We start from the raw sequence: 13,664 nt of genomic DNA, 5'->3' as shown, positions 1-13,664 counted from the left end.
TAGGTTGGTATATTAATGAAACGCTTGAAACTTAGTATTTTAGGTTTTTACATAACCATTTCTATTATATACACTAAAGTATTATAATTCTTTTCGTTTTATTTACTTAAATAGTATCATACATTATTCTAAGGTGCTGCATCATCATAATCTTTTCCTAATCTGTCAAAATATTTAAATATAGACGGGTTGGTATATTTATGCTACGCACTGTAGTGTCGAAACGTTAATGAACATCTGCTTGTGTGAACCTGATGTCTTTTCTTTATTTAAAAAAGCTTTATTTTCATAATGGTCGAAGGGTGTTTCAAACTTTTGAGCGACATTGTACGTACAATGTTTGACTCCGAAGTACCGAGATTTGAGCATCTGCAATGGAATATTTTTGAAACTCCTGAAAATTCGTGTTTACACGATGTATAATATAATTCTGGCAGCTTCATGCGACCGTGCGTGGATTTCCACTGTACTTGCAGAAGACAGTTTGCCCAAAGTCGACTACATACAATGTCGGATAACACTGATATGGACGGTGGGTGATTCTTTAAGCGTGAAATAAATAACTCTGAGGGCACGACCGAAAACGTGACAGGGGCGATTCTGACCCTCGGTCGTAGGTATGTCACGCGAAAGAGAAAAAAGCATGGAAGCTCACTTTAACGCCAACAATTAAAAATATTGTTCATATATTACCGCGTCGGTCTCTCGGCCTCGGGCTTCGTCTTTCACAAATATAAGCTCGTTTCCCGAAATTCTAATTTCGTCCAGTTGGTAAATAGTAACAATAATTAAACTTTCCGGGAAAGAATGATAAGAAACTTCATATATATAACAAATTAAACATTATAAAGGGTTATCTATTAATCTGTGGTTTTACTTAATACCATACTTTAATTATCAACATCTTTAGCCAACATATCAATTTTTTCAGGCAACACCATCGATAGAAATAAATTTTAAGATCTTAAATGTTCTACGGTTACAAGTATAGGCAACGTTTTCTAAATAATTCTGATTACCACATCGTTGTTCAAAATTGCTATCTCACACATGTACATTGTAGAATCTATTTTTGAAAATCTTTAATTAAAAACAGAAATCTTTATGCAGTGGCTCACTGTTGGTATAACTCAAAAATACAAATTTTTGTAAACTAATAATTGCATTACAGCATTTTAAATGTACGTGTACGAAATGAACCTCACAATGAAAATCGTCCATCTAGTTATAAATCAAAAACTTAAACACTAATTATAAAAAGTTTTATTTCTAATATTTGGTCGGGTTTTCTTTACTATTCACTACTTCTCTAAGCCTATTGATCGATTTAACTAATTTTTCGGTATATTCAGAAGAAATTTCATTCCATTCTATTTTCAACGCTTCTTTTAATTGTTCCTTGTTTGTTATGAAATGTTGCCGAATTTTTGTCTCTAATTCGTACCATATATGCTCAATAACATTTAAATCCGCCGACTGGGGTGGTGTTTCAATTAGCTTCGGGCTATTATAGAGTAACCATTCCCGAACGATTGCAGACTTATGCTTAAGGTCGTTGTTCTGATAAAAATGGAATCTATTCAAAATCCCTAATTTTTCGGCACTTTCTTTCAAATTCTTCCTTATAATATCTATGTACATCCATCTGTACATATTCCCCTCAATAAAATGTAATGTGCCGACACCGTTGGCTGCCATGCAGTCCCAAATCATAGCAGAACCGCTGCCTTTTTTAACTGTGGGGGTGATATTCTTTACATTTAATTCTGTGTTCGGTTTCCTCCAGACTGTGACCCTCCCACTTGAACCGAAAATGTGAAATTGACTTTCGTCTGCAAAAAGAACGTTTTTCCAAAACGAAAAGCCTTGATTAATGTTCTTCTGAGCGAATTCGATTCTATTAAGTTTGTTCTTTGCAGTGATGGATTCGTAGTTTGCTACGAATGTTTTCTGGGTGCACCTTCTTATTTAAATGTATTTCAACATCTGCAGCTATTCGTGGGGCACTTTTCCTGGAATTTTTCTTAATTTGTCGCAAAATGTATCGCTCATCATGATCGTTTAAAATTTTCTTCTTATTTTGTTTTTACTTTGTTTCATACGCGGTTTTCACTTCTATATCTTTTAAGAATGTATTCTGCTGTAGTACGACTTCTATTTATAATTCGTGCAATTTCACGTTGAGATTTACCTTCATTATAATGAAAAATTATTAATTTTCGTATCTCCATTGTTGTTTGTTTTCTTTGAGATTCCATCGAAAAAAGGGGGAAAACAGTTGAACAGGTTAGTTAGGGGAATCCCCAAATATTATAGCGTGAGTCAAATTCCATAGATGTAATTACATATATTCATTTTGTTTCATATATTTGCTAATATTTGGTTTTTTTTTTTATATGGGAATAAGTAACAATAGAGATGAAACATTATTACGTTAATTACAAAAATTTCATGTCCATATAATGCATATTTTAGCCAAAATTAAGAAAGCGAATGTGGTGGGCGATTTTCACTGTGAGCCACTGTAGATTCTGTTCAAAGTTTGATAAAATGTAACAATGTTTTCGAACTATGTTGCATATTCCAGTAGGGCAATCCATTAGGCGACAACAGACAATTCGTCAGCCATGAAGTTGACTTTAACCAAATGACTGTTTTACTTTTTGCGCGAAAAGTAATTACATACGCTGGTAATTACGCTGACCGCGAACCAGTGTCGTGTGATTCCATGACGAATGCAAGAATGGCGTGCAATATGATTGGATATACTTAACGCACGCGGGCATACACAGTCATGACAAATGATCTGGGAGGGACGATCAAGTATTGGCACGATCCGTACGCACTGAGCAATATAAATGAATAGTGTCCCTGGGACCGTATCTTATGGGGAATATGAAATATTAATGGATTGATGCATTTTCGCAAACGGAAATGAATGGCCCTTGGTTGTCTGTCGATTTATCTCCAACGAACGATTCTGTCACCCAGGACGTCCGAAAGACACGCACACGAGCCATTATTGGATGAAACATTTTGGACGTCTTCTCTGAAAGCATTTTTATAATCGACGTTTCTTCTTATGATCAAAATCGAATGGAAAAATGATAATGTAGTTATTTTACATTCTGACACGGAACCTTTCATTTTAATCCAGATTTTTGGGACATTTCTGCTTTAATTGTCCTTTCTTATCAACTTGAAATTAATATCTATTACCCGAAATTTTATTATTCAATTAATATTTATTGCTCGAAAACCAAAGAAATTTGAATTCAAAACTTTTGTTTTTATTCCTAATAATACCGTAGCAGTTCGGTTAGTCTACTTTAAATGCGTCAACTTGTATACCCGTCGCGGACTGAAACCTAACGAGCTACGTCGTTTCGTGTATTTTGAATAACATTCGCGTCGAAGGAAAAATGACATCCAGCATAAGAAGGCTGAGCGATACCGTCGCAGTGTAGGGAGGTAACTGATTGCGCTGTTTGGTATTTGCATAATGATTGCAATTACTATTACCTTACCGTCTCGTAATCTGTAATGCAGTTCACACGATAACCGTCAATGTATAGGAGTTACAAGGGAGTCCCGTTAACATTCTAGAGGTCGAGGGATGGGAGTTGTCCCCCCTCTGCCGAATAAACATCGACCAGACACCAATACATAGTTGGTGTATCATTGCAGTTGCATAATGTCGTCGCTGTTGTTCGCATCGAACGAAAGGTTACTTCGTGCTTGAGTCGGTAGGGTAGATATTGTCGATGGAAGGTTAAGGGGTCGCTAGCCGACCGTCTTCTTATCGACTGAAAACTCGAAGCAAAACGCTCCTGACTCCCCGACAGAAAGGGGTAGCTGCGAATCGACGTCTCTTCATTTCGAAATCTTCAGCGCGCGTCCAAGGATTCTATTTCAAATATAGCAGAATCTTGGTTATTAAAATTAATCGGGGGACACGAGTGATGTTAGAAAACGAGTACACAAGTAATAACGATAGAAATAAGAAGTAATGAGATTTCCTTATTTTGCTGCATAGCATTACAAATACTGAACAACGCAATGAATTACCTCTCGCCACTGCAAGTAATTGCCTTTTTTAATACTAAAATTTATTGCCTGCACGTACCTATCGGATACATATGTCTTCCTGTATGTCCTTGAAAAATGTGTCTTGCAAGCATTTAAAGGGCCCGCAGAAAAAAAAAATGTCAGCTTTAACGAATTTTAAGTTTAACCTGTTTTTCTGAATTTTTATGCGTGTGTTCTGTAAACATTTTTCTGAGTTTTGTAGTTATACAACATTGAGATATACGACGAAAAATGGGGAATATCCAAGAACAATGATTGCAAGACCTGCTACCACTCATAACGATTAGTATATATTTATTTCGAAATGTTTCACGCAAATGGGTCAGGCTACAACTCTTAAACAGGAAGAGATAGAAAAATATTTCATTAGGTAGGTGTATGTTTATTCCGAAAGTGGAGGCGTTTCAATGGTATCAAGGTCATCTCTTATCTTTTTTATGGAACTATACAGTTTCTATGCATCACCATATGTCTCTCTTTATTTCCTATAAAAAAGTATTAGGATACTTAGGTCGAGAATTAATTATTTCAAAAGATATTTTAATTTGATAGTTCTCATCATACGTTCGACAGTTACCGTCTTCGTCATACTCGAACGTAAACTGGGAATAATCAAGTTAAAATGTCTTCTAATGTAATTAATAGACTGCGGATCTTTATGCAAATTCACATTTTTATTAATAGAATTAATGAAACGGAAGCTTCGCAGAGGGCTGTCTCAACCCCTAAATATAATAATTCGTATCTTACTTTAAGTATTTCTTATATTTTTGCATATTAAATGCATACTGTAGTTTTTTGAGGATTAAAATTTCCCATAAATGCATAAACATCCGCAGTCTAGTAATTAATTTTCAACCGAAGTACTTCAATATTTTTTTACAGAGAATAAAGAGAGGCATCTGATGGCGCATAAAAACTGTATAGTTCCGAAGAAAGAAAATTAGAGATGTTGTTGAAATCATCGAAACATTTCCACTTTCGGAATAGACACACACGCCAGAACATGTATTATCAATTCCCGTTGAAGTTTGCCTAATGAAATTTTCCTCTATTTCCTCCCGTTTAGAAGTGTAGCCAGGCCCAGTTGCATGAAACACCCCGTATATTAGAAAATATGAAGTTGTGACGTTATACAGAAAAACAAATTTTCGCTTTCTGAGTAATGTTAAATTTGACATTCTTTTTTTCCTCCGGGAACCCTACGTTTGTGTAATATTTTGTCGCGTAACAATTGCCTTCGATTAACGCATCGACTAGCTGGAAATCTTCGGATAAATTCCTTCTTCTCAAAGGCGACTGTGTATGTACGCGCATTTCTTTTGTTATGGAATCCCCCCGTGAGTTATGGCCATCCAATAGAGGGAGACCCCACGAACAGTATATTGGATTCGCGATACGCATTTCGCGTGCTTCGCGATACTCAAATTTCACCCGGTAAATCATTGCTGCCTTATTCGCTGCAGACTCGAGAGGGTCGACAAAAACTGGCGATACCTTGAATCGAACGTGAAAACGCAATTCTATGCCCCGAATCTCGTGATTCTCCCACTATCGAATCAAAACTTTTCAACATTTTGCTCGCCTAACAAGTAAGATGAATTTCTATATTCGTGCTACCAGTTGCCTCCTTCGGACTGTTTATCAAGGGTGAATGGTAGAATCGGGCATATTGTAGCTCTTTATTTATTAAAATCGATTTTAAAAATTAACGATGGTTAAAGGTGAACTAAATTTTATTCTAATAATAGGCAATCAAGTAAATCAACGTATAGTAATTTATTCGATTGAACAGTTGCATTGTTTTCGTTTGTTTGGAAGTATTTGATACTATAATTTAAATTTTAATTGTTATTTAACAAGCAACGCTAGTTATCTAAGCAAAAATGTTATCCATCTTTGTCGATGACTAAAATATGTTTAACCATTATTACGATCATTTCTACATGTACTGATGTATACGAATGTTCAGGCTGATATGATGTTTTCTTGCTTCGATTGGTTTAAACTACACTCATAAATCAGTATACTGTATCAATATCGTCTATATTGTTACTCGTTTGATTGTAAAAAGCATCATAACATTTTACAACTTGTTGAAGTATGAAACATCGTTTGTCTATTGAAAAATTTGTGAATTAAAATATGTGTAGGCAGTTATTTTTTCTTATTCTTTGTTTCTTAAACATTACATTAGTTTATTTTCATTGCATTGTATATTTTGTATATCAAAAGCTTAAAGTTTAAAGGGTCGTTCCTCTGTGAAAGTTGTGTAATTGTGCAATTTTCATGAAGTTTTTTAAAGCATATGCTACGTCTAACGTTACGATTCTTTTTTTTAGTTTATTTAACTACATTTTAATGATACATTTACATTTTTTATACAGTTTCAATTAATTGTCCTTTCTCCCTGGCGTAGATGATTGGAGCTCTCAGGGAGGTCTAAAACAAAAAAATTGGAAAGATTCTTTATTGCTATGTTTGAAAAATTGGCAAAATGGCGAATACTGAAAGTAAAAATTCTAGAATTTCTAGAATTATATTTTTAAATTGCGATATACACAACGTAAAAATATAATTCTGGTACCGCTGAAAGCTAGTAATGCGTGGAATAATCTGTATAAATTTCAAAGCAATTGGCTATGTAGTTTTTGAGATTTTATCTACGCCAGATGAAAAAATTACGTTTTGAGAAAAACGCGTTTAAGGTTTTAGGTTAAAATTAAGTACATACTAAATTTTTTAAAGCATTTCTTGAACAATACTACAAATTTTTTTTTAATTTAACAATCCATTCTTAAGTATATGTACTTTCGAAAAATGAAAAGAAAAAGAGTCGATTTATTAAAGATTTCAGAAAGGAATGACCCCTTTATGTTCTTACTACTAACAAAATACAGTGGTATCTGCTTAACTGTTTACGAGTTATCCCCACCATTTCTCAAAATTCTATGGATAGACAGATTTATTTACTTATAACAGCGTGAATTACAGTTGGCCAATTCCTGAAATAAACCACTCTGCTTAAATCTCCACGTCTGGTTCTGATTGTTGGACGATTAAACGGACACTACTGTATTACTTTATTTTATCAGGAAAAACCAAACAAAAATTAATTACTTTATTAAAAATATAATACCATAACGTCGCTAATACATAGTTATAATTGCAGACAGAAGTAATAATGACGAATAATAATTAGACACGTTGGGCAAATTGTACTTGATTGTACGTCTATCCGACGAATTTTCCAAGTGGATGATCTCGAAAAATTTGTACAGTACAAAGGATCACCCTACGCTCGGTTGCATTGCCCGTCCTCGCTAATCCTGTACGGTGTAATTTTCTACCCCTATTATTTGTTTCGTTCGTTAACTGTTTGCTTCGGCATTCAAAACGAGCCGATCAAGATAATCGAAGAGGAGGCGCGTTGAATTATTGATTGCACTGAAATTAAAAAAACGGGAACTGTTGTTGCGCTCACGCGTATCGTAGATTATATCAACGCCACCCTATCAATTTCCACCCTCGAACAATATCTGGCAAACAGGAAGATATCGAGTGCCTCTGGGGTGGGATCCCTTATGTGTCTTGTCGTATTATAAAATATTGACATGCATACTTGGTTCACGGTGGATATTTTAGGTGGCACAGAACTCTACGGTAAGGTAGATGGGGACAGCTTTAATAATACAGCAGACGATTTTCAAGTTTTCCTGGAATGTTTTTTATTCCTGTCTGTTCTCTGTGCGGGAACACCCTTCGACTATTATTTTTTCCGACCGATTCGTGTACAATATATACGCTGTCGTCATTGAATTCCTCAAAGTCTGAAGGATTGACACACGATCATTGAATCGTAGAACATGCTAAACTGTTTGCATCGTTATTTTTCTATCGGAGAATGATCTCGCATCGCAATGATGTACTTAGAAATTGTACACGTCAGTAAAAAAAAAAGTAATTTAAACAAAAAATGCATTCGGTAATTATTTAGAAGTTTGCCCTCCTCACCAATTTTCGTGACCTTGAAATATGTTGTTAAGGTCATTATTCTGAACAACTTTTCCCTATACATGTTACCGCCGCCTAGCCTTAGTTTCCAAAATATTCGTTATGTCACCAGTACACGGTATTCCGCGAAAAATGGAGACAGAATGGTGATTGAAAGAGTGATTGAAGTGGTTTGAGGTTATATTTTCTTGCGGCGAGGGGCTTTGGGGGAGGGCCCTTCCCAAATATAATATATAATTCATTGTAGCATGAATGACTTTTCGTTCAATTAGAAACTCTAACAACTTATCGTAATCATTACACAGAGTTAAAAATTCATATAATTTCATTCTGAGTGAATTTCTTAACACTATAACGACTTTAACAGTACCGATACTCGTGAGTTTGTCAACAGCTAGCCTATGCCGAAATGAAGTGTACTCGTAATCTAAGTTTAACTAAAGATTTTTGCAAATATCTCGAAAACTAAGGCCGAGTGGCGGTAACATGTATAGGGAAAAGTTGGTCAGAATTTGATAACATATTTCAAGGTCACGAAAATCGGTGAGGAGGATAAACTTCTAAATAATTACCATACATTCAACTTATATTTCGATTTTTATTACATTTACTTGAGAATCTGCTAGTTTCTGCTAGTCATGATTCATAATACAATTCCTCCTAATGAAATAACAATTCTTTCGTAAAGTTTAGTTTTTTACGATCAAGTAGTTGTTACCGGTCCAATAGTGCGGCGAACGAGTGGAGAGATTCGTTAGATCGGTCGTCGATGGAATAATTTGACTTGGACGCAAGATGCCTGGAGAAAAAAACGGCTTCTTATATCAGTGAAAGGACGAACGACGCTGGGCATCGCGCCGGTATCGGCCGGCGTCCCTTCAATAACCTCGATACAAAATTCTTTTCACCGTTGGCCTGAATGCCTATAGGAAATATGTGAAAGGCCGTCTGATTCAGACGGTCCAGTGTTGGCTCAGGCCTTTCTGTGCCTGTACGGAACGGCCGGCGTTTGCAAGGCGTCTATAAGCCACGGGCTGCCGTAATGAAACATAAATTATTCAATCGAAATCAGCCGCGTACACCGAGGCGGCCAGTGTTTTTCGCCGAAAACGGCCTTTAAACCGAACCCTCCAAGCTTCCGGCCAGAAGAGAAAAAGGCCGTGGTAGTCTCTTGGATCTTTTTCTTTTCTGCATCGCTGCAGACTACTCGTTCCGAACGATTTTACGTTTTCATGGGCCGCGTGTAGTCTCGTGTTTGCGCTCACTCTACTCCCGCGTTACGAATCGAAAGCGCCAGTTTTTTTTTTATTACGGCCGTTTGATTGAGGTTCCGGCTTCCTTGGTACGTGCATTCAACGCACTCATGCACGAGTTCGGTTTTTAATTTGCTAACTAGCTTCAATTACGAATTGGTAACGCAGGATTTCCATTTGGCCGATTGTGAGAGGTTCAATTTCCCAGTTCGGCGGTACGTGAAAATTTTACGACAAAATCGTTTCTTTTTTAAAATAATTTTTGTCGGATATTGTATAGAACTCTAATTTATCGACTGATAGATCGACAAATAATTATCCAAATCGCGACATCTTACATAGGAATGTATGTATGTTTTTTTTATGTATTGTGATGAGTCATGCTTGAGCAAACGGGCACTCTGTCTGTAACTACACGTGCGTATAGACCACTGTTTTGTTGACTCTGATTAGCAAAGTGTGTCTCGATATACTCGGAATATAGACAATTATTGTGGCATAAATCCCTGCGTAATCAATAATCCAATAATTTTTTACTTTCCCAAGGAACCAGTCGGCTTATATTTTACTTCTATTCACAGAACAAGCCTTCCCTTAGAAAATAGCGAGCTTTCTTTTTGTTTAAGAACCGATGGATTTCTATCAACGCGTTCACGGATCATAGTTTAAGAAACATTAACTTACGAGATGATCTGATACATTAAAATATCGCAAGCACGACGCGAACCGATCTTTAAGTTACCATTTACACGAATTGCGAACACATCCCTTGCGATATTTCCGCTTAAGAGGCGAGCTTTAAAATTGAATTCGTGTCTCGATACTGGGTGTGTCAACATGCGTGTCGATGTCGATTGAAAATGGAAGATGCTTACATAGGGCCTTCGAATAAAACACATGCATCGTATGCGAAGGGAGTGACGCGGCCTGTTGTGCTTCCCCCTTGGCATTTACTATTTTTATGATTCTTGTTGACCGTCGAAAGCACCGGATAAACTGCTATCAAAATCCAAGTACAATAGAAACGTTTACGGGTTAACTCTTTGCGACACAGGATTTCACATAACAAAATAGACCCATGTTGCATAGAAATTTTATTGCGTTTTAAATTGAACAAAATTAGTATATTTTTATTAAGAAAGGTATCACATAATGTAAAAACATAAAAAAAAATAGTAATAGTTGTTGCAATAAACCTTCTGCTTGCAGCAATGGATGAACCTGTTTTGGCATGTTGAATGCAGCTATTGCGATATGTCGAGGTGGGACTAAAAATGTTCCACCATGCATCACGGTGCATCAAAAAGGTGGGACACTTTTAATCCCAGCGTGCTCCAAAAAGTTAATGCATTTTCCGTATAGTTAATGACCGAAGAAATTTAAGGAAGGGCATCTTTTTGTTCCGTTCTTTGCACCTGGGATAAACTTTATGCGAGGGTATGTTCATTCCGTAAAATTCATGGAGCCTCATCGTTCCGAGCGTGCAGTATGGCTTGCCAGGGACGCGTATATAGATTTTTATGCAAATTCTATTGATATCCGATCGTGGCTGACGATAGCGCACGGAACGTACACGTTGTGTTAGCTGTAGTTGGTGGTAAATCGAGCAGACCACGTGACACTGCCACGTGAGTGGTTTCCACCGCCATTGGACGTTGCCGGTCGAATGGTCACTCCGATTGGTCGAGTCTTTAGACTCGAGCGAGGACGACGTAGGGTAGATCGCGATTAACGCCGTACGCTCACCCCCAAACGAGACACAGCAACCCCCGTTGACTCTGCGCAACAGCCTTTTATCAAATGTATGTGTTTTAGAAATTATACGTACCAGTGGATTTATCGAGCTATGCGGCTCGAACAAATGGAGAAAAACGTGCAACGCCTGAACGGGAAAAATGGTATTCCAACTTTTTATTAGGTCATACCGCACGAACTTGCCGAGTTTTGTGCAACCAACGATTGAACTAAATGTGTTTCAGTTAGTTTATGAGGAATATATTGCCAATTTTATTGTTTACTTTATTATTTACATTTAAGAAAATTCATTGATCATTCGAGCAACAATGTATCCAGTTATTTAGCTACACATAGTGTTAAAACGAAACATGACGGTTTTGTCATTAATCCCTTCGCGATCGTAGATAAGATATTTTGCAATATTGAAATTTTGACCGTTTAATGCTATTAACGAGACATCTATCGTAAGATTCGGGAAATCATTTCACAACATTTAGCCATAATAGAAAAAGTTGAGAAATTTAAACGTTGGACAAATAGGGCTCGTATGAATTTAACATATAGTTAAAAACTATGATACTTGGAGATGTGTCCATTGCTGATAATTCAAATCAATCAAAAATCCCGTTTTTGGAACGTTATCTGTGACGAAAAGTGGATTATGCCTGACAATTAATAGTAGATTTACGGACATTGATTACACATATTTTTTTAAACTTGTCATGTTGACGGTTATATTAACATGCGATTTTTCTTTTAATTACGATATATTAATAAATATGAATTATAAATTTTTTTAATAGGTTCTATAACTATAAATATGAAATCTGAAACTCGTCGAATTGCACGTTGTTGACTCCTCGTATTATATACTTACTTGTGCTATCATTCAAGTATACCCAAAAAGTGTCAACGAAGGTATTTATTGAACATTTTTTCAACCAGGAGGAACAATCGTAGCAGACTTGTATGATCGTTAAATAGATATTATATGTTGTGTTTGTCGCGTCTGCCCATTTCTTGATATTTCTACTTGTATCGACATCCAAATCGATTTCACTGCGAATAACGGAACATCTTATATGAAATTAACTTATGCATGAAACTAACAAACATGCCACTATCTAGTCCATTTATTTGGCATAGAAATGTGATAAGAAACAAAGGAAAAATTCCTTAAACACGTTCGCTATTGTTACCTTTATCTTAATCGGAAAGAATTGGATAGCGAATAATGGATAAATCGTGGATCGTAGCTCGTTAAAGAACGATGACTCGATGAAATTTCAGATGCAACTTTGCGTTATACGTGCAAAGCATTCGTTTTTATTCCGAGGAACGTGGTAGCTACATCGGGTGCGTGACCCAAGGTATGCGATTACTGGGTTGGCGCGAAACTCAGACCAATTTGAAATATAACCTCCTTGTTATTAATAAAATTTGCATTTACAAGGGCGAGAAAGTGTCATGGCACGACACGCGGGACGAAAGACCGCGTCGGTACGGTTAAATAGGATTTCCATGATTATGCTTGCAATCCGTAACTAACAATTTCACGAACATGACTGTTTTGTAAATTTTCTATTATTTCAACTATTCCTGACTGCAAGGTGATTTCAATATTCGAGTTCAAACTTTTTCCACTTTTAATTCGCACGGAGTGATCGATCCTTGAGAACTTGATTTACTTGCAAGCCCGATAGACGTCTTCTAGATGATGTTGATTCGCCCATGGGATTCATTGGTCGAGTGTAAAGCCCGTCGGAGCCGTTGCGAGTTTGATTACTCGTTATCGAGGTAACTCTACCGTCGTCTAGGATCTGATAAAGGCTCGCGAGTAATTATTAATCATAGACCGGGCAGTATAACGATCCATCCGAGTCTTATCTTGGTGTCGAGTGATGTATGCAAGTGGCCGAGACCTGTGCGATGGTAGAAGGGAGTTGCTGTGCACCCGTTGACCGGTCTGCTAGTGTTCGTCGTCGCGTTAGTGGTTGTTACTTGGTCGGTGGGGTTGCAATACTTCACCAAGATAACAACTAATAATCGATAGTGGCATTGCCAGGTACGCAGCCAGGTACATGTACATAAGTACGGTCTCGAAAAGACCTTACACCCCTGCTTGTTTCGCCCCTCCCCTCCGTGCAAGTTGCATCGGTGGGTAGTCTTGCCTTTTAGCCTCCCACAACCGCCCAATGGCTGCATGCAAGACGCTCGTAGGTCAAAGGTTGCGCGGCTAACTACTTCGTAAATTATCGTAAGGTTAACAGTTACTTCGCTAGTATGCTGTTTGAATGAGTTTTGAGTACGACGTATCCTTTGAACTTTGCTCGGTATGTATTTGAGAAATGATGTATTTTTGGAAACTAATTAATAAGCAAATTCTTGTTCCCGAAATAACTGCTTTCTCGGAGGAACTCTTGTTTCTCGTCGACGAAACAATAGTTTTGGATTTAGCTCTTGAGAAAAGAAAATGTTCGTATTAAATCTTGCGTACAAACACTGGATTTTTCAACTTTTTTATGAACAAACAGTAATAGCAGGCCAATGTATATTATAAATAATGTTATT

The sequence above is a fragment of the Colletes gigas genome, unplaced genomic scaffold (assembly GCF_013123115.1).
Source record: "Colletes gigas isolate AHSC1104 unplaced genomic scaffold, ASM1312311v1 Colletes_gigas_Sc00002, whole genome shotgun sequence".
Taxonomy (NCBI): Eukaryota; Metazoa; Arthropoda; class Insecta; order Hymenoptera; family Colletidae; genus Colletes; species Colletes gigas.
This window is presented reverse-complemented; position numbering follows the sequence as displayed.